The sequence below is a fragment of the Cheilinus undulatus genome, linkage group 5 (assembly GCF_018320785.1).
Source record: "Cheilinus undulatus linkage group 5, ASM1832078v1, whole genome shotgun sequence".
In the NCBI taxonomy this organism is placed as follows: domain Eukaryota; kingdom Metazoa; phylum Chordata; class Actinopteri; order Labriformes; family Labridae; genus Cheilinus; species Cheilinus undulatus.
In genome coordinates this window covers 33695243-33721922 of record NC_054869.1, presented here as the reverse complement: position 1 = coordinate 33721922, position 26680 = coordinate 33695243, and the positions used below count along the sequence as shown (strand labels likewise).

The window sequence follows — 26680 nt, the reverse complement described above, 5'->3', positions numbered from 1 at the left end:
CCTCACATGGGGCGTAAGCACCCGCCCCAGGTTTGGTTGGCCCTCCCGCACTTGGAGGAAAGTTCCACCCTCCTCTACTGATCCTCCCAGCTACCAGCTGAGATGCTGGATAGCTCAGTGGGTTACCCTGTTGGCTACTGTCTGGGAGTTTGATGAATCAAATTCCAGTCAGGTCCTAAACTTTGGATGAAAGTTTCTGTAACATAAGGAGTGCTGCATCCATTTCCTGAACGGGGTGTGGTCAGGGGCGGAGTCAGACAGCTCGTTACCATTTCAAGCCACAGACACAGAAATGGCTCGTTCTTAGCAGGGCTTAAACAGAGGGGTTTTCAGACATGCAAAAGTTCAATACTGGAGGGTTTTTTCAGCAACAAACTTAACAGGCATGTTTTGGGGACCTCTGAGACTAATATAAATTTGTCTTTAAAGGGTAAAATATGTCCCCTTTAATCCTGAAATATCATGCAGTTTATATTTGCAGACACCTGATACAATCAGAGGGAAATTCTGTCGAGCCAGGAGAATAAAATCTACTTGGAGGGGCAATCATTGTGTTTTTTCCTGTTTTATGGATGAATAAAGTCGAAATCCTGATGCAGTAAATAAAGCTATATGCAAGGGTTTGGAACTGCAGAAAATTCACAGAACAATAGAATATGATGGCCCTGTAGCACCGCATTATGTAATAATGTAATACATTTTCCATCCATCATGTAATAACGCTGCATTTTCTAAGCCACTTAGCAGTTAGGGTTAGGGCAAGGTAGTAGGGTAGGTGTTTAGTCTAGAGCCCTGAAGGGGGGGTTAGGTTTAGGCATAAGTCACTAAGCGGTTAGAGTTAGGGCAAGGTGGTTGGGTAGGGCCTACCTTGGAGGCCACACTAAGTCCTATGGTTGGGGTTATTACATAATGTGGCGTTATTGCATAATGTGGCTTTACAGGCCTGCAAAAATAATATTTCAGTGCAGTGATTCTGCAACAATATCAGTATTGTGAGACTACTTCAGCTATCAAATTAAACATCATAATATCTGATCAACTGAAGAATACAAAATGCCTCTAAAAAGGCTGAATTGTAGTATAAGTGGTGTCATTTTCATCTCTAATCATTCTTTATTTCTGTCTGTAACTTAAACTTTAAGATTCAGAAAACTGGTTTTACTTTCTTGCTTCCAATTTGGAAAGCTACCACAAAGACAAGTCATGCTAGATGTAAACCTATATAAACAAAAGTATTTGGCCACACCTGTTAATGATCAATTTCAGGTGTTTCAATCAGACCTGTTGCGACAGGTTATAAAAAGTACCTAGACATACAGTCTCCATTTGTTAACATTTGTGATACAAAGTGAGTCGTTCTAAAGAGCTCCCCATGCCATCTTTGCAATAAGACAGTTCATGAAATTTCCTCTCTGCTGGAAATTCCACAGACAGCAGACAGCCCCATTATCCATCAATGTATCTGTGGGGAAGTGGGTTATATCTACTGCGCCCCCCTGCAGAGTCAAAGCATGCCGCTTGGCTAACCCAAGCAGAATCTTTTGAGCAGAAAAGCAAAACTGTACATACATTTAGCAATAATCGTTTACATCTATGGTGAGAGTGTTCTTGACTGGAACAATTTAGTCTGGATATAGTCTGGAACATTACTGCACAAGGGTTTTGTTGAGCTGCTGGCATGTTTGAGGTTTTCAAGTAGGGTGAAAGTATATGACAACAATAACAATGTATGTGGTCCTGGCAGTATTTGCATTTGAATGAACAGGATTAACATCACAAAAGAAGCTTCCAAGCACAGGACAAAAGATTTGTCAAAATAAAAGCTTCACAGTTTTTCCAGATGGAGTAGTTATGACTTGTTAAAGATAATTTTTTGAAATAGCCTAAGCATTGAATTAGACATGAGGCTCATTTCTGCTTTCCCCCTTCGGACACAATTACCTCCATGTTTGTCATGGATATAAACCCTGGCAGAAGATTGTGCCTCCTGGTGTTGGTAAAGTAAGAATCGAGAGGCAAAATCATCACATTATCATCACGGGCTGCATCAGGCTCTGCTGTAAAATCCCTATTAGCAGTATGCCTCTTAGAAAAAATCAAAGCAACAGAGATGAGAATCAGACCTGAATCACTTGATTGAAAAGCACAGTGTGCACAACAAAACAATCGTTAAATCCACAGCTGATGTGTTGGCGAGGGAAACAGATGACTTTTTTCAAATGTGTGCAACCTGTGAGTAAAGTTGAGAAATATAAAAAGGAAGGGGAAAGACGGCTGTGTCTTTATTTAGCCGGGCCAGCATGGAAAGGTCACACAGAAATGCACGTACACACCGTCACACATGTGCACACAGTCAACAGCAAACACACACAAGTGAGAGTACACACTCAGATAGCACACAAAAGAAAACAAACTCAAGCCTAAAATAGAGAACCAGATGACTAACACTCAGCCACACAGATACACACAAACTCTACATGGCTGAACAGTCTGTAACATGCAAGGACAAACACGCACGCCTGCAAATTGGCTGCACTGTCGCAGACATAAACAAAACAAAGAGATAAAACGTGATCACCCTCATCCTTGTTGATTTTCTGATGATGCCTTTTGCTTTTGGCCTCATGACTTTCCAACCGTTAAAGTCTAATATTGTTCCCAGGAATCAATGCCACATTGATCCTGTCACAAGTTTTTTACTAAAATGTTTGTGTCCAATTAAAGAAGCAGAAAGGGAGAGTGGATAATTAGAATGCAATAGGAGCAATGTTTGCTGATATAAATATATATACAGTGTGAGTTCCTGTGTGTTTGTGTGTGAGGGAGAGGGAGAGAGAGGGAGAAATTTGGCACAGGAATTGGAACAGGATGTGCTGTTTGGATGCAAAAGTGTCATGTCCTTCCTGAGCTGTACGGTAGCCCAGTAGACAAAGAATTGAACACAACTCTTTCTGGACAGAGCATTTTCAGTCACAAGTTATTTGATGAAATGAAATCTTTATAGCAAGCACTTTGGGGCTCACATCTTTGACACATCATTGCATCAGTTTCTGTGAATTTTATTTGCTGATGTCTGCAGTTCGTGAATCATTCAAGGTGCATGATGTAACACTTTAGCTCAATAAAATCCTGAAAGTGTAGTTCAATTTTCACCGATGCGTAGCTTTAAAATCACATTCAATGGAAGCCTCAAACTTTATCCATGGAAGCACTGAGGAAAGAGACTGAATGAGCAAAATGGTTACTTTTACAACATTTCATTTTACTGTACAGCCAGTAGATGGTTAGCTTGGATCAGCAAAAAAAAGACTGGCAATAACTATCCTGCATCTGCACACTGACAGAACCTAACCAGCTCAGTTTGAATGTGTTACACTGACCTTTTGCAGACACCAGACTGGCATTAACCTTGTAAAGTTGATGGACTGGCCAGATTCCACAACAGCTGTTAGCAGATCCATCTTGCAAAGCTTAAAACTGAACAATTTTATCCCTAAGGACAAATTTAACTGCTCCAGCCTTAAATTTCTTTGCATTAGCTAGTTAAGCACTGCTGGCCCTGCTTATGTGCACAGCAAATGGAGGGAACAGGACTTTTCTTTGGGCTGAGATTTCCATCTGAGAAGTTGGTTTGAAAACAGTTGTAAACATTTCTAAATTCACAGCATGATTTGATCTCACAAAAGATTCAGCTTTGAAAACATATTTGTCTGCCTAGGTAGCTTTTCAAAACAGATTTCCATTTCCCATTTCTCTGCCTACAACATCAAAAAACAAACAAACAAAAAAAAACAGCTGAAGGTGACTTGACAAACTGAATCATAGACAACATTCTCTCAATTCGAGCTGTGACAGCTCAGTTCACATTGCTTCAACTGTCCCCTGCAATGCCATGTGTAACAGTCTTGCAATGACTGGAACCTCTGGTCTGAATTGGACATACACACACACACATACACGTAGGTCATATTTACTGAAATCAAAAGCTATTTCAATGAAAATCATCTTAACAGGCTAAGTTACATGTTAACATAGGACCCTTTCTTTGATATCACCTTCACAATTCTTGCATCCATTTAACTTGAGAGTTTTTGGAGAGTTTCTGCTTGAATTTCTTTGCAGGATGTCAGAATATCCTCCCAGAGCTGCTGTTTTGATATGAACTGCCTCCAACCCTTATAGATCTTTAGCTTGAGGATGCTCCAAAGGTTCTCAATAGGGTTGAGGTCGAGGGAGGATGGGGCCGCACACCATGAGTTTCTCTCCTTTTATGCCCATAGCAGCCAGTGACACAGAGGGATTCTTTGCAGTAAGAGATGGTGCATTATCATGCATGAAGATAATTTTACTACAGAAGGCAGTGCTCTTCTTTTTGTACCATGGAAGAAAGTGGTCAGTCAGAAACTCCATTTACCTTACCGAGGTCCTTTTCACACCCTCAGGGACCCTAAAGGGGCCTATCAGCTCTCTCCCTATGATTCCGGACCTAAACATGACTCTGCCACCTCCTTGCTGACGTTGCAGCCTTGTTGGGACATGGTGGCCATCCACCAACCATCCACTACTGCATCCATCTAGACCATCCAGGGTTGCACGGCACTCATCAGTAAACAAGACTGTTTGAAAATTAGTCTTCATGTATTTCTGGGCCCACTGTAATCATTTCTGCTTGTGAGCATTGGTTAGGGGCAACTGAATAGTAGGTTTATGCATGACTGCAAGTCTCTGGAGGATCCTACACCTCGAGGTTGGTGGGACTCCAGAGGCAACAGCAGCTTCAAATACTGTACCTATTTGCTACTTTGTAATGGCATTTTAGCGTCTGCTCTCTCAATTCGATAAATTTGTCTGGCAGAAACCTTCCTCATTATGCCTTTATCTGCACAAACCCGTCTGTGCTCTGAATCAGCCACAAATTTCTTCACAGTACGATGATCACACTTAAGTTTTCATGAAAAATCTAATGTTTGCAATGCCTTGGACAAGATATTGTCCAAGGCATTGCACTATTTGAGGCTTTTCAGCAGCAGAGAGATCCTTTTTCTTTCCCATATTGCTTGAAAGCTGTGGCCTGCTTAGTAATGCGGAACATCCTTCTTCGGTAGTATTCTTTTAATGAATTTCCCTTCGGGGATAAATAAAGTTATTGTATTGTATTTAATTGGGTATGCCTGGCATATATTGATGAGCACAGTTGCCAAATGGATTGCAAAAATGCTGTAGACATTGTTTGGGGTATAACAGTTATATTGCAAATAATTTAAGGCAAGAGACTTTGGCGTTTTTAACAATACTTCAGGAAAAATATCCTGACTACTTTCAGTGTTTATGCTTACTGATACTGATGGGAACAGGTCCTTGTGCTCCTCTGATCTCTTATTCGTATGTACCTGAAGGCAAAGACTTAAAATGAAATTTGCAGTTCTAAGGTTTCCCCTTTATGAGCTGTGAGACTCAATGGCACCCTTTCATTATAGGAGAAGCAGCACTCGCCAAAATTCATTTTATGTTAATTTAACAGTGTTCTCCTCATGTGCAGTGGAGTCTAAAAGACTCCATGGCTCACGATAGCAATCTCTCTTTTAATCATTTTTATGTAAGACAGGACATTAGCTTTTTTGTGACATGCAGGTTGTCCATACACTTCTTTTTAATGTTCTGAGTGCATTATCGACTCAGTTGTGTGCTCACTAATATGTTGGCTTAAGAAAGTCCACGGTTGTCTCCATTATTTGGCTGTTTAGCTTTATATGAGTTGCTTATGTTCCTGATTGTTTGTTATATGGGCTATATGGTGTAAGGTTGAAAAAGGTGAAAGCAATGCCACTCTGTGCACAGCAAGTGTTAACTCTGATTTTAGACATGCTGTTTTCCTACAGTTACCGTAGTTCACTTTCCAACCAACAGATGTTTCATGGTTAACGTTCCAAACTTGGCATCTATTTTTGGACGGGCCTATAACCAGTTCAATCAGGAGATTAAATGGATCATAGATAGACTTTATTTACACAGACGTAAAACTGAATTATTGTCAGAGAATCATTGATGCTTAAACTCTACAGGGAAACAGCATGATTGAAGGGTGTCTGTGCCAAGTGGCAGCAAGATCTATCCTCCTGTGGAGTCCAGGCACTGGTGGTGGAGGTGTTAGCTGATGATGTCTGAGTAGACAAGAGGGGCTGCTGGGATGAAGAAGGAGATGACACTGTGGTAATGGAGAGGTGGAAGGTAAGACACAATGATAACACTGGATGAACTGGTGGAGGTAAAAGCCATAGTTATAAAAGACAGCAGCAATATGATAGGCTAACAGTGAGAGAAAAGAGCTGTACCTATTAGATAAATGTAACCAGCTGATGTCAAAAGTTAAGGTTTATACAAAAGAGTGAGAGCATGCTTGAAAACACGGGTGGTGAGTTATGAGAGCATAGCCCCATCTAGTGGCAACGGACAGTGTAACAGTTTGGACACAACATACAATGTGGACATTCTGCAATGAAAACAATTATTACACACATCCCTACCCATGACAATAGTAGTACAACTAGAGCTACTGTGCTACTTGTAAAAGTAGCTTGTTAAAACATCATGATTTCGCACAACCTTTACAGCTCTTTAAAATACTTACAATGTGAACAAATAAAAGGCATGCAGTATTACGCACAGGTTGTGTGTAATACAGTATACCATCAGCCGTTTCAATGTAAACAATACAACAAGAGCTTTTGAACTTACTATTGCTATGATTTTCTTGTCCCCTCAGACAAAGTAATGGGGATATTTACCCATTAAGCATAAATCCATTAGCTCTGCCATCTCACAAGCTTAATCAGGTAGCTATGTGCACACATTGACATAGCTGTGTTTAGCTTTTACCAACACGCCAACAGGTAGGAGAGAAATAGAAACATTGTGGATGCTTTGGGCATTTTCTTCTTTTTCCTGTCAACAAAGGTGAAATGTAGGAAAGGCAGTTTTTTCAATAAATTTTATGGGAAACCAAAACTAATAACAGTTCACTTGAGCTGCTGCACTAGGGCTCTAACAGGTTACTTTGTAACACCAAACACTATTCCTCGAGCCAGAGTTTACATTTTTGCAAAGTTTGGAGAAATCTCCTGAACATACTGTAAAGCAGTGGTTCTCAACTGGTCTGGCCTCAGGACCCACCAGTCTCAGAGTGTCTTACCACAGATCACGACCCAAGTTTCCCAAAAATATTTCAACAACGCATGTTTAGTTAATTGCATATGAAGGGGTTTGGAGCATGATTGGACTAAAAAACCTGATATAAAAAAGAAAAGGGACAAAATGGACTTACTTACTCTCTTTCCCATTTGTTATGTGTCAATTTATGCCAATTTTCCAGAGAATTTGTGAAATTGCTTCATTATCATGGGAAAAGTAGCCATTTATTGCAGATAAGGAGATAAATTTGTAGAAGTATTGATCAAACATTTAAACTGACCTAATTTCACAGTAAAACAGAGTAAAATTAAAAGAATGCATGTTCAATAAGGACTTCAGGAATTTGCCACCATTTTTTTCAGACACCTAGTTGCAACCCATTGAAAACTGCTCCGCAACCCACCTTTGGGTCCCAACCCACCAGCTGAGAACTACTGCTCTAAAACATTTATTCCCAAAGTCTGGGTCAGGACTCAGGGTTGAGGTGCAGGAGACTTTTTTGCTGTCCCCAAATAAGTTTTTAGCGGCTATAATAAAGAAACTCATTGTTTCAGACCAGACAGCCACTGAAGGCTCAAGGGGTCAAGCAAACAAAGAAAGCCTTTGTGGCGGAAGGTGAAGTGGCCTCTTCAAGGCTTGTACAACAGAAAGCATCAGGTCAGGACCAGATTGAGTCCAGAATTAATATTATCCAACTTAACAGCAGCTATCAGCCCAACTAAACAGTCAAGGACAGCGCAGACAACGGGCTAAGCAAAAACATTGTTGGGTCACACTGTACAAAGTGGGCCCTCTGTAAAAGTTTTGGAATCACTGCTCTAAAGGTGTCATGTTCACTAAAAAATCGAATAGCTCATCCTTGAGTCTGAGAGGACATTTGTGCAAAGTTTTGAGAAATTCACTCAAAGTGTTCAGATACAATTTTCTAAAGAATGACCCAGATGGATTGACAAAAGTAAAACCTGAAAACAGAATGCCTCTAGCCCCGGGCTAAAATGATATAGAGTACATCCTTTATTCCCCAACACATTGTGTTCAGCCATGTATTGCAGTATATTACAAGCCCAAGGTGCTGCTGCCCCTGAAATACACTGAAGGATACTTTGGATTTAATGAAGCATCACACATTTATTGTTCGGAAACACTTTGAGGAGTTCTTTGTCACTTCACGTTGTCCTAACGCAGTTAAATAATACAAGATAAAACCAGATTAAATATTGTATTCACAACAGAGATTTAGATATTAACAGATTGTTCTAAGCTGTGACTGAAATGAGCTCTAGCTATTGTCTCTTTAAAATCCTAAAAGGAAAACAAAGTATCATGCTACACCTATAAACTAAAACTAACTGAAGTAGACTATTGATTATGTCTTTCCTTGAACAGATAACTGCACAGAACTACAACATGGATTATTTGCCCTTTTCCAGGGGTGTAAAAATAGAGCTCCAAAAACACATGACTTAACCAGCTGGAAAAGAAGTGTCTGTTCTCATAATTGATAATTATAATATAATATAATATATATCGATGATCATAATTTTTAACATAACCCAATTTTGTGTCCTTAATATTGCCTCTGACCTTAGTATACTGGCCTTGTCCCAAAGTTTCCTCCCTTTTATGCAGCTCAAACGGTGACTGATTTCAGCGGTTGACATCTTATCATCAGTGTGGATGAAGGGAAGCATGTGACTAACAGGAGGAGCAAAGAGAAAGAGGCATTCATGCCTTATCAGTCTTAACACTTGATCCTTGTTAGGGGTTTTATATCAAGGATATCTCAAGGTTTTTTTTTTTTTTTGCATCAATATGTCTTCAGTCAATTTAAAAAACCAAGATTGAGGCCAGCAGATAAAGCAAGAACAGACCCAGGATACACATATTAATGCTACATACAGATGGCCCTCTTGTGTTGTGCTTTGGATGAGCTTGAATGGTCTCAGGCGTTGTCCTCTTTGCTCATGGAGCACTCCAACAGCTTACACATTCATCTGCTTCTGAGTGGGTACTTTAACACTCACAATAATGAATACGATGCCATTAGATTTTCATTTATTCTACATTGCTTTGAAAAGATTATGACATGAATGGAGGATAAAGTAGGTCCATTTTGCAGGCATTTATAGCAGCATTGCGTGTTAATGCTAGGATATTTCTGCTATCCATCAGCCTGTAACATTTAGCAGGGATGTGATAGCCTGCTAGATAAGACAGGAAACTATTGTTGTCATTTTTCATATGCTACAAGACTTCTAAGACAAGCAATCTGAGATGTTTAGGACACATTTTTCCTGTAAGCCTCCCTGTGTGGAGATAAAACTCTGGAAGCAGAAAAGGGTAACATTTACTCCTGGATACACGTGCAGTGTTGCCTTTGCTATGTCGAGTTTAAAAATGTCAGAGCCATTTTTACTAATGCAGGTGAGATTTCCTGAAACACTCTGCAGAATGCACACACAATTCTCTAACTTCTGCCCTGCTTCAAAACAAGCCCTATGTAAAGTAAAGTAGATTTAACTCCCAGAATTCAATGCTTTAAAGCAGTGCAAAAAGCATGAAACTGAATGTGATGTCCCACAAGGAGAAATTATGCTGCCAAAGATTTATTCAGAATCTAAAGCCTTTCCTTGAGGGGTTTAATGACATTTGTGGATGACCAGATACAGCCTTGTTTCTAAATCTAGAAGTAACTGTTTCTTTTCATTAGAATGATGATCAATAACATGTTCTCTAAAAGACGCTTTATCAAATGATGAGTGTCAGAACCAAGCAACTTTCTGACTTCGATGCACTACGATGAGATGGTTACATAAACAACAAAAGATAATTAAGCCACAAAGGTTTGTAAAGCCATATATTTTAGAAATGATAAAATCACCATTATTTTAATGATTAATAAAAAGCTCTGACACTATGGATCTTCAGTCATATATTAAACCAAAAGCTTTTTGCACCTTATTCCTCACCCCCATGAAACGATACCTTAAGTAAATTATGGGTGTGACTTCTGGTGGAAGCTGTCACTGAATGAGGAACTCCAGTGTTTTCCTTTGAAACAAGATGCTTATCCTGAGAAGAGCAATTCAGAGATAAAAATGTGATTATTAATTGGATGATGTAATGATTCCTCTGCCTCCTGGTATCCAGGGATAGAAGGACAACATGAAGAAATGACCTCAGATAACATACACAAGCATTCTGAGCTAACTTTATTAGCTGCATGTCAGTATTTTTGTAATAAGGTTAGTTGTGTGTTTTTGAAGGAAGTGAGACACAATCTTACACTCTAAAACGTACTCTAAAAGCAGGCGTAGAGCCCAGTCAGGTTAACGTTTCACTGTTGTTTGGCATGCTGTTAGCTGCTGGCTAATGGTGTATTTGTACTTTTGGAGTGCATGCACAGTTTGCACAAAAACACAAACACGTACCATGGCCAACATTGTTGATTTCATAACAGTGTTAATTTTGGAAGCAATTTTTAGTTTTACTCTTAGTTGTAAGGATATAAAGGCCATTAGTTTTAGTCACATTTTCTGATTTCTACCCTTTATAGTTTTAATCCAGTTAGAGTTGATGTAATTAAAATATATTTTAGTTCATAAAAAATCTTTACATTTTCGTCCAAACGTTGAGTTAAAAATGTATTCTCTTTGCCTGAATCTGGTGCCACATCATGCCGCCATACAAAACCTGGGATCCCTGCTTTCTACAGATATGATGTGTTTTTAAGGATTTAGCTGCAGTGGAGGAATATGGGTTTTAGTGTCCAATGAAAGCCAATTTAAATTTTGGTCTCATTGTAGTCTCCTTGATGAGTTTTTGTCATCAAAGTCCTTTTAAGGGCCAAGAGTCATGCAGAGGCCTGTGGAAGTTAAATCTTAAGAAGCAGATAAATTTGCCAGACACCATGTCTGTTATCAGGCAAATTAATCTGAAAAAGCTCCAATCCACACCGTTTGTGCCAAACAGCACGCCGTTTGGATTAATCAGCGTCATTTGAGGAAAACGATGCAGTAGTTATGAACGGGGTTTAGTTGTACTAGCCGATTGTAATGGCTGCTGCAACATAGCAGTAGTTTTATCAGAACTGGACCACATTTCTGCATGAAATAAAGAGTAAAATATGATGGAAAATGTGTTTTTGCTCTTCTGTTGAAAAAACGGTGGTTTTGTCAGAACTGGACAACATTTCTTTATTTAATCAAGAGAAAGGAGAAACACTGAAAGCTGTTCATGACAGAAAATATGTTTTTGCTCTTCTCCCGGTCTGCTTCGGTGTGGGTTTGCAGTTGTAACAAGTGGGTGAGAATACTTATTATCTGTTAGCTTGAATGTAGCAGTAGGAAAGCAGCAGTTTAATCAGAAAAGGACACACCCGACTTTGACAAGAGAACTAAGAGTCACACTGAAAGCTTGTCTTTGCAGAGAAGACATTGTAGCATGTCTCCTGACCGGCCTTGGCAAGGGTAGTTGACTTTTGGACACAGACCTGCTTTCATAGGTGGATGGAAGATTTTTACATAAACTTTACTACAAAAAAGGAACTTTCTATTGATCATCAAGGAAATAAGGGGACAGTAAAAAGGTAAATGTTTGACAGCACAAGATTCAGATGACCTTTGACTTGTCCACTGAACTATCAGTGAGTTTTTTTTAAAGTGGAATGAGACATTAAGGAGCAGTGGAGGATTTATTTTACATCACTGAGGCTGTTCCTCAGTGCTCAGGACCTCAGATTAGCTCCAAGGTTCATCTTCTAACATGACAGTGACCTGAAGCAAATAGCTAAGACAACACAGGAGTGGCTTAGGGACAACTCTGTGACTGTCCTAGGGTGGCCCAGCCAGAGTTTTGACTTGAACCATATTGAACATCTCTGGAGAGACCTAAAAATGGCTGTCCGTCAACGTCCCCATAAAACTTGACTTAGCTTGAGAGGATTTTAAAAGACGAATGGCAGAAAGTCTCCCATTGCAGTTGTGCAAAGCTTTTCGCATCATATTCAAAAAGACTCCAGGCTGTGATTGTTCCCAAAGATGCTTAAGTACTGAGGAAAGGATCTGAATACTTAAATCAATGTGATATTTCAATTGATTCTTTTTAATAAATTTACAAAAACATCCTAAATTCTGTTTTCACTTTGCCATTATGGGGCACTGAGTGTAGATTGTTAAGAGAACCCCCCCACTCACCCACACATAACAGACTTGTATAAGTAAACGGGTAGTGACGGTTGTGTCACTAAAATGGGACAGATCAATTTCATACTGACAGGGAGCATAAAATGAGCCTTGAGGGTTAATATAATCAAAATTCCTGAGATAGGAAAAATGCTCTGTCCCTGTACAGGGTGTACCAGTAAATAAATATGCTATTCACACTAAAATGTTTTTTCAACTAGGCTGTAAACATGCTTGATATGGGACCTGACAGAGATTGTTTTTGGTGGTTTTTACAGCTAGCCTCTACTGGACATTCATAGATCTGCAGTTTTGCACACTTTCCTGATGAATTTATTTTTCAACAGCTGCTTGGTGCCCTTTAAAAGTTTGAAATTTTTTTTTGGACAATGCTAAAAAATTTTCTGTTTTCTTTTTCTTTCAATCATTGACCGGTATTTTTTAATTCAAATTCATCACAGGGAGCTACAGGTCAGACTTGAACTCAAGCATTTCTCTTGAAGTACGGCCTCCACACATTAGCCATGACCCAAATACTAGGCTATTGGCGTCTCCTATGTCTCTTTGCTGCCCCTGTATTTACAAACACATTTAATGACAACTGAAAGAATCACTGGTTTTGTTCAGTGGTTGAATTGCATATGAATAGATGCTATTGCACTCAGGGGTGGCAGCAGCAAGCCCCAACTCCCAACCTTGTCCACTAACCGAATGTCATCCCCCACTGCTTCATTCCTTTGTCCCAGTCTATTTGTTATTCTGTACTCAGTAAAATAATGAAAAGCCCAATGATAATATTGATCATGAAAACAGACCAAGTTTAATGAAGAGACTTGCTCATGTGGAATGAAACAATGCACTTCAGTGACAAAACTGTTTCCCAGTTAAAGGCCCCTGTGCCATGTGAGGACACACCCGACTGCAAAGTAGTGTAACAACTGCCAAATACACAGTATGTCACTTACTATCCCCCGTCTCAGACAGGTGTTTGTGTTCTTTTGCGTGTGTGCTCATGTTTTATGTATGATTCTCTCGAAAACATTTCACACTCTTATTCCAGTAATACACGAAGGGGGATGATTCAGCCTGTGATTGTTGAAGGTGAAGCTGCTCCTGCAGCTGTCATTGTGGGCCAGATGACAAAAGCAGCTAACATTGTGATCAGAGACGAGAGCGGAGGCTAATGTGATAGGGATGGGTGTTACTGATTGACAGCTGAGGAATTCTCCAGATTGCTTATCAGGCCTGGTGGCCACTGAGTGATGGAGTAAGTGATAATGAAACATGGCACAGGGCTAACACAAATTGGCATCTTCTGCTGCTCACTGCAGACAGAAGAAGGGAACTCTCTTTACTTGTGTTTCACACACTCATCTATGAGCACACACAGACCACAGCAATATAAAGAGCAGCACTTTTACAGCTGAAATGTGCATGTCCTCCTCATGCTGCAGCAGACCAGCAGAGCAGGGAGCCTACTGATGCGTACTGAGTCTCAAATCGGCCCAGCCTTGGTGAATACAAAGCATGCAAGTGAGGAGTCATGCTCTAATGTGTGATGCGGCTGGAGACGGCGCCTACGCAGACAATGGCATCACCAGATGTAATCACACCGCTGCATTGCGGGAAATAAACTCCTGAGTCCAGTAAGTTGTCAAGATAATCTGCAGTTTTCTAGCCATGTAATGTTGACAGTAGCATCAAAGTGCCAAAGTTTATTTCATCTGAGGCAATTATCACAGAGATTCATCCTAATTTGTCCTGGAGTGGCTCACCATGTACTAGTCAGGCTTCAGTGTTTGTACACTTGTGTTCTTGTGTGTGATTTATGTGGGTGGATGCCTAATTATCTCAATATTCAGCTTGACTGAAAGTTCACTTTAGACTTTTTTGACATCGTATATAGGATGCAAATGAACACCCACATGTAATTGATACTAATTAAAGATATTCACAGAGTATATAGTCTGAATAAGTCTGAGTCAGTGCTGTGTCTGATATACAGAAGTAATTAAAATACTCAAACCTTGGCTGATAAAAGTTGTGAAATATTAACGCCTACAATAAATATGTTATTAGGGGATGCATCATTAACCACAAGCACATGGGCTGAGCTTTTTTCTGTTTTCTATATTCTCCTAAATCATTCGCTCTATTGGGATTAAACGCTCTTGCCCAATAAGGGCTCGGAAGAGGGAAGCTACTTTTCACCACTCTTCTTCACCATCAGTGCAACTGCCACAAAGTGAAAGACAGGAAGAAGACAAGTGTAAAAGGGCACGCCATTAAACATTGATGTCTGTTATACCATAAACAGACATCAGCGTTTGTTGGACAGGCTGTACTCAACACCTTTTTACGCACAAAGCCTAGCCTTTGCATTAATTTTTCAGAACTAGCGGAAGCAAAAATCTATATGTTTTTGAAGCAGTTTTACCCATCCATATATCATTCATTAAAGTAAAATCAGTGATGATTAACTACCAGAAAATGTGCCTTTTGTTGGTTTTCTGATCGATGGACAGAACTTATAATCTAGAGTGAAAATTGGATTGTTTTTCTTCAAATGACCAGTAAATTATTCCAAAGTATTATTAATTCCTTTTTGTATTTGTGACGGTTTATAGAAGATAAAGGCTGATTTAATTTTGTTCCACTGCCACAAAATGGGCAATGCGTTCTATTCCTGCAACTTGAGAAAAGTATCCAAAAAACAACTTGAAACATGAGTAAATGTAAAATACTTCAACATTAAAGTCCTTCGGTTAATCATCTGTCATGTGTAATCCCAGAGAGCTCCCTATTTTTTTTTCTCAAGGGAAACACCTCTGCTTCATTCAAGTAGTGCTGAAGCAGCAGCAATTTTCAAGCCACCTTAATGAATTATAAAGTTATTTTCTACCTTTTCAGCCGACCTCAGGGAATTTGATTGATTTACACATTATCTACTAGAAAGGAGGAACTAATCAGTCAAATTGTCTCAGTGAATATTAAATTCATTCATGTTTGGTCGGTTCTTGATTTCAAGTAAAATGGAGGAAATTAATTCCCGTTTGTCTTGGAAAGGTACTTAACATTAAAGCAGCCAAAGAAAAATGTGTGATACGTGATCTGCTTTATATTTTGTGCAAAGTCCAGTGAGCTCAGTAAGTAATTCTCACATCTCACTACCATAATTTGTGGCATGTCTGTGTGTCTGTCTTGATTCGCTAGCAAAACCATTGCTCCAATTGTCCTTGATACAGCTCAGAAGACTTCATGGCTGTAATGGTTCAAAACTGGGGCCATAAAAAAATCATACAGATTTTCAATGAATTCCACAATTGTTGGTACACTCCAGATTTTTTGTCAAATTTATTTCTGACAATCATAAGACTCAGAGCTTAGCACTACACTGCTGGCCATATTTAGGTATTAGTGATCTGCATCTCTTATTAGTTGTTATTACTCTCAGCTTGTCTTGCTCCTTCATGCATGCCAATTTGATCTAAGGAGGCATACAAGATTAAATTTCCCCTCCAAGGTAATTCAGTCTAGAGAGAGTTTCTGTCGCTCCCGGCAGCCATCTTTTTGGGAGCATAGATTATCAGTTTACATTAGAACAAGTGGTTCTAAAGCCAGTGAAGCTGACGGAAACTGAATGTCCAACGTGTCCAACGACATTTTGAATCTTGAAACATTCGAGAAAAGTTGCTGAAGTCGGCCTGTGCTTAAGTGACGTACAAATTCGAAAGCTACGTTTCAGCTAACAGTCGCGTGCTCTCTTTGACTGACAGAGCTCGCTCGGTGCAGGTGCCGTGACAGCAGCAGGGAGAGCGCTTCGACCGACGTTCAACACCGCTTTTAACGGCTGCTGACATCAATATTTTATCCAAACGTAAGTAAATTGGTAAATAACTCTCTACATTTTCTGGAAATATTACTATAAATTGCTAAACTAACGGCTGTGAGAAGGTTTATAAAGTACGTAAGCTAGCTAAATTGACCGGTGTTATGGTTTAACGAGTCACCGTGTTAACTTGCAACGTTGCGTCCGTTGTTGCATCAGATGTCGTTAAGCTGAGCCTGTTTTAGATTGGTATTTGCAAAGTTAATTTTATGTTACTAATTAGGGGGGGAAAAAGCATTTGGTACGACTCTTTATATATTTAATATCTACTGTAACAAATATCTGCTGCATTCTGATAAAAGTCGCCAGTTAACACGGTCACCGTTGTAGCTAAAACACCTGGGACAGCTCTGCTGAAACTTTAGCTAGGTTTGAACACTTCCTGTTAGCTAACCAACCATAAACTTGGTACAATTTATCTATCTTATATTTCGATAACTGAACGTAGCTTATCGACGCCCTCCCAGTCAGTTCGGGTAATTTTTTGTTTGACTTAATTAAAAAAGTTTTTTTTTTTTTCTTTTTTTTTTTTTTTAATAAGAAAAGAATTGTTTATCACATCTTTAAATTAAAATTAAGACTAGCTATATCCTGTCCAAGCCATAGACACAATATACCAGAAGCCTTATTGACTGACTGTATGTCCGCAACGTATGGCAATACAAGTAGACAAAGGGTCCTCGAATAGTCCATTTTGCTTAGTAAAGGTTCCTAACTGAGTGAAACGACCCGGAAGCATTTTTGTGTCGGCCATGATAAAGGCTGTTCGAATTCTCCAACTGAAAAGGAAAGGAGCTTCATTATTTCCTTTATTATCCCCTTTAGCCTAGGAAACTCTGGACCATCATTTACCAAAGGAGAGACGAAAAGATGACCCACAGTGCTTTGCATAAACCTTATTTAAAGTGACGCACCTGTTGACCACTCATCATAACAAGTGAATAACTTGACTGTAACTTTGCTAGCCCCGATTTAAACCGTAAAATATATTGTCAAACTTATAATACATGTGATAAACGGAAGGGAGTAAGGATGAACAGAGGGATATTACAGATATGAAATCTAGATCATTCAACTTATGACAATGATTTCATTTCTTTCATTTCCATTTCATTTAAATAGTGAACTGATCAGTCAGTATTTTAAACTGTATTTGTTTTGCTATATGAAATATTAAAGTAAATGTGATAAACGTTTGTAAATCACAACCAGTTAAAGCGCTAAAGTCGTCATGTTGCCATAATGTGAATATCATATCTATCATCATAGTCATGCAGGGAAGACACGGTTTATAGAGCTTTTCACAGAACGAGCTGAGAGAAAGATGGAACCAGAATAGACTCTGTAATAAAATTAACAGAGATGAGAAAATTAAAGACAAAAATGGATAGATAGGGAATAAAGCAAAACTATTTAATATCGTTGTGAAATAAAGGGACTTGAACATTATTCATCTAGTTGTATTCACTTAGCAGAGAGTTCAGATTAAGAGAAAAGTTTCTGCTGTTCTGGACGTTCACAGTCACAGTTCCTCTTCCTGAAGAGACTTTGGCATAAAAATCTTAATGAGCTCATATATCTGACATTTTAGCGTTTTCATGTAGTTTTTACACGAAAAACATACGTCACATCCACAACTGCCAGTCTTTTTTCCTCAAGCTGACAGTTTAAGGTACATTATTATTTGATGTGATGCATGACACTCCTAGTTTATGTTCCCCTTGAAAGAACTGATGTATGTTTTTACACCAGTCTTATCTTAAAATGACATTACATCACAGAGCCTGTGAAACTCAACAGCAGTATCGATAAGCTAAAAGGTTATTGATTTTGGGTATTTCAAAAACACAGAACTGGGTCCTTATGGACCCGTGTTTTGATCTCCATCCTTACCATTGATATATCTTTACCCAGTTACTATTTACCTTTACTTTGGCATACAGCGCGGTTGGTTATCCCGCAGGTGCTGAAGTATTGCCTGATTTCACGGCAACTTTTTTGTGGCATGTTTTACATTTAGGCTGGCCGTCTTTCACAATGACACCCTAGCCATATTTTTTGTATCCAAAAAAGTCCCACACGGCTAATTTCAACCATTTATTCAACGGAAACAGCTCTTCCTCTTCCATGCTGTAGCTTGTTTGGGACTGTGACAGGCCTCCGCCTGCAACTGCAGGAAGCAACAGGCGGTAGTTACACGGGGATGTTGTGTAACTTTGTTTTCATTCCTGGCGAGTTGCACTGTCGTACCAATATGGTTCCCGGCATAATCTTCTCTGGAAATTGACAGTATTTAGGAAACATTACGATTAACTAATCGTAAAGTTTAATTCCGCAATTAATCGTGAAAACGGGTAATCGTGCCATCCCTACTGTTTATAGATAATTAACGGATATAAAAGACGAGAGCAACATGAAAGTAGAAATTCAGCTTAATTTTACACATATTAGGACACTTACACACCTGTATGAGGAGAATTAGAAATGTTCATGAAACCTGCTGCATTTTATATTTTATTTTAGAATAAACCATTCATTGAGCGTTAGTATTTCATTGTTAGTATAAACTTTCTACCATAAAAGACTTGTACCTGACAAAAAAGCATTTAATCTCTAGTGACATTGTCTGTCTCTATCGGTGAAGTCTGACATGTCTCTGTGGGGATCCATATGTACACAGAGAAGAGCTTTATTTATTATAAGAGGAGAGACAGAGCGAGAGGACAGAATGTAAATATACATTTAAGTTGCCACAATAAATATGGCTAACAAAAAATAACAATAATGACAGAATCACTCTGTCAGTCAGACATTTCAACAGGCATCCCAGATAGTTGCAGTCAGCCATATACCAGGTTTGACCTAGTCTTGTTAAGTACATAGGCTAACAAAAACATCTATGAAGAGAAAAAAAGGTAGTGATACTGTCGAGAGCTATCACTGCAAATTTTGCACATTTCAAATAAAAGTGAAAGTTAAGTAAAGCTGGAGTGATTTAGTAATCCCACAAGCACTTGGTTCTTGTAAAATCAATATTTTCTTACTTGCTGCATGACATGGACAGCACTTATACGTTTTTATTACTGCAAATATTTGCAGTGATCCCATAACTCAGAACTGTTTGCTGAGGTGGTTTGAGACCCACTCGACTTCATAACTTTTTGTTCATCATCAATGCAAAATGAAGTGTTTGAGTTGCAAATGTGTGCCATGTCTAAGGCCCTATGAAGTCCGTTTTATTTTTTGCCAAATTCCGTTTTTTCCATTTTAAATTTTCGGAATTTTGTTTGTTTACCTTTACACTAATTTTACCATAGCAAACAGTGTCTTATTTATGTAGGTGAATAAAATGTTCACTAATTAAATAAAAGTAACCTTAAATTTTTTTGAAAAATGGCAGCAGTTGGCCCAGGAGCCACCATTTGGATAATCCTGATGTTAAACAGTTATAACAAGTGTAACAGTCAGATATTTCCAGCATTTTCAGACACATCCACATGTATAATCACACAGGCTCCAAACTGATGTTTTTAATGTAAATGTTGAATCCCTCTGTTCTCTCAAACACAGAGTGATAGTAAATTTATAAAAAGGAAACATTAAATTGTTTAAAGTAAACCTTTTAACAAAACTGTCTTGAGTCTTACAATATGTAATGGCATGCAGTTTGAGGCTGCCTTGTGTTCTACTCCTGACCTTAACGGTTCTCTCCTCATCTCTCTCCACACATTGCTGTCTGTCCATCTGCCTCATATCAGACCGGTATGTAAATGCAGACACCTACTGGCTCGTTAAATAACCAAAGGGAACTACAGTATCTACGGGAGGAATTAATAAGCTAATTGATACGCAAATGTAACGTCATGTGAACTACAGGACTTTTGCAATATTCTTAAGTTCGTCCGACTCGAATTTGAAGCCTTCGAGGGGTGAGTAGGTATTCAAGTTAAGCCTGGAGTCACAGCTGTGTGCCTTGCACACAAACACACCACACTCTCTCAACGACTCTGTGGTGTGGTGAGGTTAAATAACTCGTAGCATGGATGTGTTTTCTTGTAGGTGCAACATTATGTCGCACAGTATTTCCCCGTGTTGAGCTACGGGATGTTTGCCGGTGTTTCGTGCAGCTGCTCTGACATGATTTTACTGTTTGGGAGGGGGGCGAATGAGTGTTTATGAAGTGAGGCACGAGTTGTGCCACACTTTAGTGATACCCCGGAATATATTCCCCAGATATATGTTCCTCTTTCTAAAAAGACAGCATTTCAGTCAAATTCATTCAATTTCTGTGATTTCTGAGTTAAATAGTAGATTCTGTTTTTATTGGACAATTCCACGATTACGTCTGCGATTCCGTTAACGTGGAAATCATAGGGCCCTACATTTCCTATTTCTTATGCCTTATCAAGCGCCAAATTACTTTTCCATCCATCTATATTATTTCTTTATTATACATTTTTGTTTTCTTAGCCAACAAGTGCAAAACAAATCTGGTACTTGGTTGCAATGAACTGATTTAAAAGCTGTGACCTTCAAATCACAATGATAGAGGCTGTAATGAACAGTGAACATAAGTTGTCAGCTGGAGACATTGGAGATGTGTGACAGATTGGTTTGAACGGTGATGTGTGTTGGCTATCCACTTGTAATTGGATCACAGTAAATTACTTAAAGCCAAGTGTAAACAGGGTCAGTAATATGTAATGTGGTGGTATTTATTTGGAAATGAAAACTCAAAAGGCACATTTGGTAGAAGTGCTTGAGTGTTCAAAATCAACATTGCCATCGGTGTTTTCTGCACATAAGGCCATCTGTATGAGTTAAAAGGCAGCTGCCAAAAATTCAAGATTTATTCTGACACCTTTGATGAAATAATTAAGTTTCACCAAATGTCTCATTTAGAAAAAAACTCATTTTTTCTGGGACAGTTTGAAATGCTTTTGACAGACTAGAATAATATATACTAACCTATTTATAAATAAAAACTTTAAGCTCAGTATAGACTGAACTAATCGAAAAACACTATACCAGGAGAAATAAAGTTTAGAAGTGTAATACTTCTCTAACTGCACTTCTTGTCCTGGGCTGCATTTCAGACTGCACTAGATCACAGATGGTGTCTAAGTAAACAAAGCATTCCCTTATCTACAAAATATAAAATCAAAAATATATGAAGACAACCTAGGCCTGAAAGAAAGCTAGTTGCTGAAACTGCAGTTACTGCTGTTGAACCCCAAAGACCCTAAAAAGGCTGGCAGAACTACTGAAATTCAATAACAAATACTCAGGAGGTCAACCTTTATGTCTTTTGGGATGTATCTTGAATATCAAAGAACTAACAAGCCGATAAAGAGTAAACATTTTAAGTAATGATTATTGTTGGGCAGATGTAAAAAAAAACATCATTGTACTCCTAATCTTGTTAAACATTAAGTCATGTGGTGCTTTGAACACATTTGTTATTAGAGAAGGAAAGTTGTAGATAAGGGCCCCTTGTTATTGAAAGCTCTATTCCTCATTGAGGCTAATTAGGAGGCTACCACATTCTTTGTTGTTTACAGTTGAACTATTGATCTATACCTGTAACTGTACCTGAAAGTATCCGCTTACCCGATATCAAAGAAAATATTTGTTTCTATTTTATTCAGCTAAGGTTGTGTAGCTTCATTTGAGGAACAGAGCTTTAGAAAGCCTGCAGGCTGGTCCATGCAGACAAGTAATCTATTTGTGATTATTGGAGAGTAAGAGGATGATCATTACTACTGTTATCATCATAATAGTAGCATAGTGTATGCCTCTGAACTCATGCGTGGAGGGCATAAAAGTGAGTCAATTTAAGCACTGATTCTGTGAATTTGATGAATGGGAGATATATAGTTACATTAGATAGATTTGGGACTTCCTGTCCCTATAAATCTGTTGATATACATTGACTTCCTGTGTGTAGAAGTCCTGGGACTATAAATCCTTTAGATAAGCTTCTTCTCTGAAAGGGTTGTGCTGCTGCTTAAAGGAGATTAATTTTCAATAACAATAACGTATAACAGTGTCTAGTTGCGCCACTTAATGGAAATAATGACAGGAAGTGTTTTGTTTCCAATTTCTATACATTTGTCTGCAATGAGCTTGTGAGTTAGGAAAACAAACAAAAGTAGGGACTCTTAAGCCAGAGTTTATTGTTTTTAAGAACATTTAATTAGCTTGTCAATTGCAATCGACTTAGCTGAAGTCCCAGCTGACCCTGGTTAGTGCAGCCAACATGAACAGCTTATTGACAAAAAGCCTTAAGCATCTTGCCTCATGTGTGATTGATAACTACATGGGCAAAGGATGCAGACTGTAATTCAGTGAGTTGCAGTGCAAAAAAGACAGCAGCTCTGGATGAGCACAGTTGAATAATAGATACTACAGAAAACTTATATTAGTTTACAGTGTATTTAAGTTTGTAATATCAGATTTTTGAGCCTCTTGGTGACACTTCTGTCATAACACAACACAATAGTATTGTTAGCCCATAATGCATGTAAACACTGCACAGAAAGTAATGAAATTTGTGTTTGGTAGATTATTTCTTTGTTGGAACAATGCTTCTTAGTAAAAAGTGATATACCATTGGAAAGCCTGTTATTTCCCTTTTAAATGGTGCAATATTTGTAAAGAACATGCATTTGTGGGTTGAGCATTAGAGCTGAGTATGTGAGTTGCACCCATGAAAAATTTGTCAGCTCTTCTCCACCAATACCAAACAGTTTATTTGCTGTTGCTAGTGACGCTTGTTTTGAGCTTCTGGTACTCACAGGTGCTGACAATCAAGCGGCTGTTTGGCACCTAGTTGTCAGCACCCTGGAGCACGTGTCCTGCTACAGTAGTCAGTGGTTGTCTACTCCAAGAAAAGCACGTCTGAAATAGGGTTGTCCTAATCAGCATTTTTTTTGCCTGTGATCCTGATCTGACTTTTTTTTTATATTGAATAAGATCAGTATCCAGCTTGGATCAAATAATATCTTGCCCACTAAGTCAGCCCGGAATCTGGGTGTCATGATTGATGACCAGCTAACCTTCAAGGTCCATGTGGCCTCGATTGCTCGGTCCTGCCGTTTCGCCCTCTACAACATCAAGAGGATCAGACCCTACTTGACAGAGCATGCTACACAACTCCTGGTACAGGCTCTTATAATATCACGTATTGACTACTGTAACTCATTACTGGCAGGCCTACCTGCATACACAGTTATACCTCTGCAGTTGATCCAGAACGGAGCAGCACGTCTGGTCTTCAACCAACGCAAGAGAGCTCATGTCACGCCTCTTTTAATCTCTCTACACTGGCTTCCAGTTGCAGCTCGCATTTAATTCAAAACTCTAATCATTGCTTACAAAGCAGTAACTAAAACTGCTCCTGTTTACCTGGAGTCCCTCATCCAGTTCTACACCCCTTCTCGCCCACTATGCTCAGCCAGCGAAAGGCGCCTGGTACTTCCAGCACATCATGCTCCTAAGTCACTAGCTCGACTCTTCTCCTCTGTTGTCCCTAAATGGTGGAATGAATTACACAACTCCATTCGATCTACAGACTCCCTCTCTACTTTCAAGAGAAGGCTAAAGACCCAGCTCTTCAGAGAACACTTTGCACTTAGCTAGGCAATTCTCTACTGTTGTCCCCAGTAGTAGATTGAGTCTCAGCCAGACTATTCTCCACTGCTGTCCCCAGTGGTTGAATGAGTTTCCCAACTATAGTTAGCTCGCACTGTCCTGCTCTACTTCTGGGATTTCTTTGCCCAGCTCTTTGGGAATGATCCAGCACTTGGTACTTGGTAAATAGTTGTTGTGAAGTCTAATGGATGGCGATTAGTGATCCCACATTTTCCTTGATTCATTGTTGCTGTCTAATAACAAAAAAAACAAAAAATCAAAACAAAACAAAACAAAAAAAAAAAACCCACAAAAAAAAACAAACAAACAAACTCCACAACAACGTATATTTTAGGTACTCTGCCTTAAACTCTACATGGCAGCACTTGCGTCCAATTGGACCTGAAGCACTTGATGGCACTTACTGATGTTGTTTCTTGTCTAGATCGTTGCTTGTGTTGTTCTTGCTCTCAAATGTACGTCGCTTTGGAGAAAAGCGTCTGCTAAATGACATTGTAACATTGTAACATAACTACCAGTATCGAGTCCCGATACAGTGTTTCCCCTACGATTATATACTGACTTATCCTCTAAAGTTGTGTATGAACTGATGTCCTGCTTGTTCTACGTCCAAGATAGATGAGCACTGAATTCCGACGTGAGACTGCAGCAGTTGTGCGTAATTCATTAAATTCTCGGAACAAGTCTGACACTTGTAATGCAGGAAAATACTGCTATCCCCTGAAAATCACACTGCAATCTGACAAAGTGGTGGGAAACTTAGTTAAAATCAATGACAGTTGAGCTCATGTCCGCACCAACTCCCTCTTGATCTTGATCCACAGCAGGCAGAAATATGCACGACCCCTCACAGGTCAGCTCTTCTCCTACAGACTGAGCGGCCCATCTGCAGGTCACCTGATGATCATTTTATCATTTTCAAATTCATTCATGTGGGATCAATAAACTGGCAGACGGTCTTTTTGTCTTTCTATTCCTTGCATGCATGATTCTCATAGCACCCGACGCTACTGCTGATATTTATGATCGTTATTTACGTGCGTGAATAAACCCTGTCCACGTGCAGATTATGACAGAAACTCTTCAACCTTCATAAATGTAGGAGCATTGACAAAAGATCACCCAGGCATAGAGCCAACAGGAGGAGACAGAGACATGTAATGTGTGTGGACAGGGTCCAAAAACCAAGACTCGCCAATTACAGGTAGATTTTGTCTCTGGCTGGTAAATTTTTAAGCCCACTCGCCACTAGGGATGTCACGATTACAGATTTTCTAGGTGCAATTATTGTCAGAGAAATAATTATGATTTTACGATTATCACGATTATTTTTGCATTAATTAATTTCATACTACCATGAATAAGTAAAATCACATGAAAACTCCGTATAGGTCTTGTATTTTAATTTAGTTCCATCCTAGGATGCTCTCATAACAAAATAATATACCAACAATGTAAAGTAACCAATAATTACAAGAAAAATGATAATAATCCCATTTGGATGGACCACTCGAGTGGTCTTAGCTGAGTAGTGTTTGAGTTAAAAAGCTATTTTATCTATTTTATATCCCTCACATATAAACACATTCTTCATATTCACAATTGTATTTGTTAAAGTATCTTGTCAAAAACTAAATTTTCCCATTTTTATGTGGCATTTGAACACATAACATATATAATACAGTCGTCTAATTTGCTGAGGTTACCTGAATGCATTATATTTTCCGTCTTCAGCTTGTAAAGTTGTAAAATTGATTTGTTGTAGGCTCTTAAGTAGACCATAAGGTTTAAAACTAAACCAAACATAAGAAAACTAAACTTCTAAGTGAAATAGAATAATAAATAAATGATGAACTAAAAACAAAATTTAAAGTTTCTTGTGTCTTACTCTGCCAGAGTATCTCTTGAGTCATTTTGCCTAGCCCAGATAAAGGAGGGTTGGAATTGTGAAGTTATAAAAACAAAAATTGACAGAAGCAAGTTCATTTGTTGTTCTACACATAATAAGGTTTTTTTGGGTCACTTTTTGTCTCTTTTAGCATACATTATTGCTATTATTAGTTAGGCCTGGGCGATATGGCCTAAAAATCATATCACGGTATTTTTCTTGCCTTTGACGATAACAGTATTATATCACGGTATTGCAAAATTAAAAAGAGATAATGCTTTTTAATCCAAATTCAAGTGTTATTAACCCCCTTCTACCCTTAAAACAAGCCTTTGATGGCATACTCAATTTATCTCTAAGTATAGGAACACAGAAAACATGTTTTTTTTTTTTTTTTTAAGTCTTTCTAGGTTTACTTCTGTCTAACTGCGCTCCAAGTTTAACATTTCATCTCTAACATGATGGGGTATGTTAAGCTGCTAATGACTTGAACACGTTTCCTAGTGAAGGTGTTCACAATAAAGCGTTTCAGAAAAATAACGGCCGCAGACTTTTATTTTGAAGAGCTTGATTGAAGTATTGTGTTTAGCATTGAGTTAGCTTAGCTTACCAGAGAATACGGCTAGGTTAAAGGAGCTTCTCTGACCTCGTTTAACATCGCAGCCTGGATCTTTGACTCACTGTGGACTTAGAAAAGAAAGTCATAAGTTAAAATGGACTTTTAAATGATTGTTTATGCTGTTGTGAGAGGAAGAGCTGCAGCGCTGGGCTCTGACCAGCCAAAGCAGCACTTAGCTTGTGTTAAAGCTCCAGGCAGGCTGACAGAGACGGCAGCTGACTTTGTTGCGGGACAGCCGTCAAACTTTGAGAGGAAAAACA

General features: G+C 38.8%; 1 protein-coding gene across 4 annotated transcripts in view; it reads left to right on the top strand.

Moving 5' to 3' along the window:
* Window positions 1–15864: 15864 nt before the first annotated feature.
* The window catches only part of gpat2 (glycerol-3-phosphate acyltransferase 2, mitochondrial), a 180209-nt gene continuing 169393 nt past the window's right edge, over window positions 15865–26680 (top strand). For 3 of the 4 annotated variants that reach the window (XM_041786462.1, XM_041786460.1, XM_041786463.1), the window contains exon 1: window positions 15903–16248. The gene's annotated coding sequence lies outside the window, so the exon portion shown is untranslated. The other variant, XM_041786461.1, reaches the window with a different exon arrangement.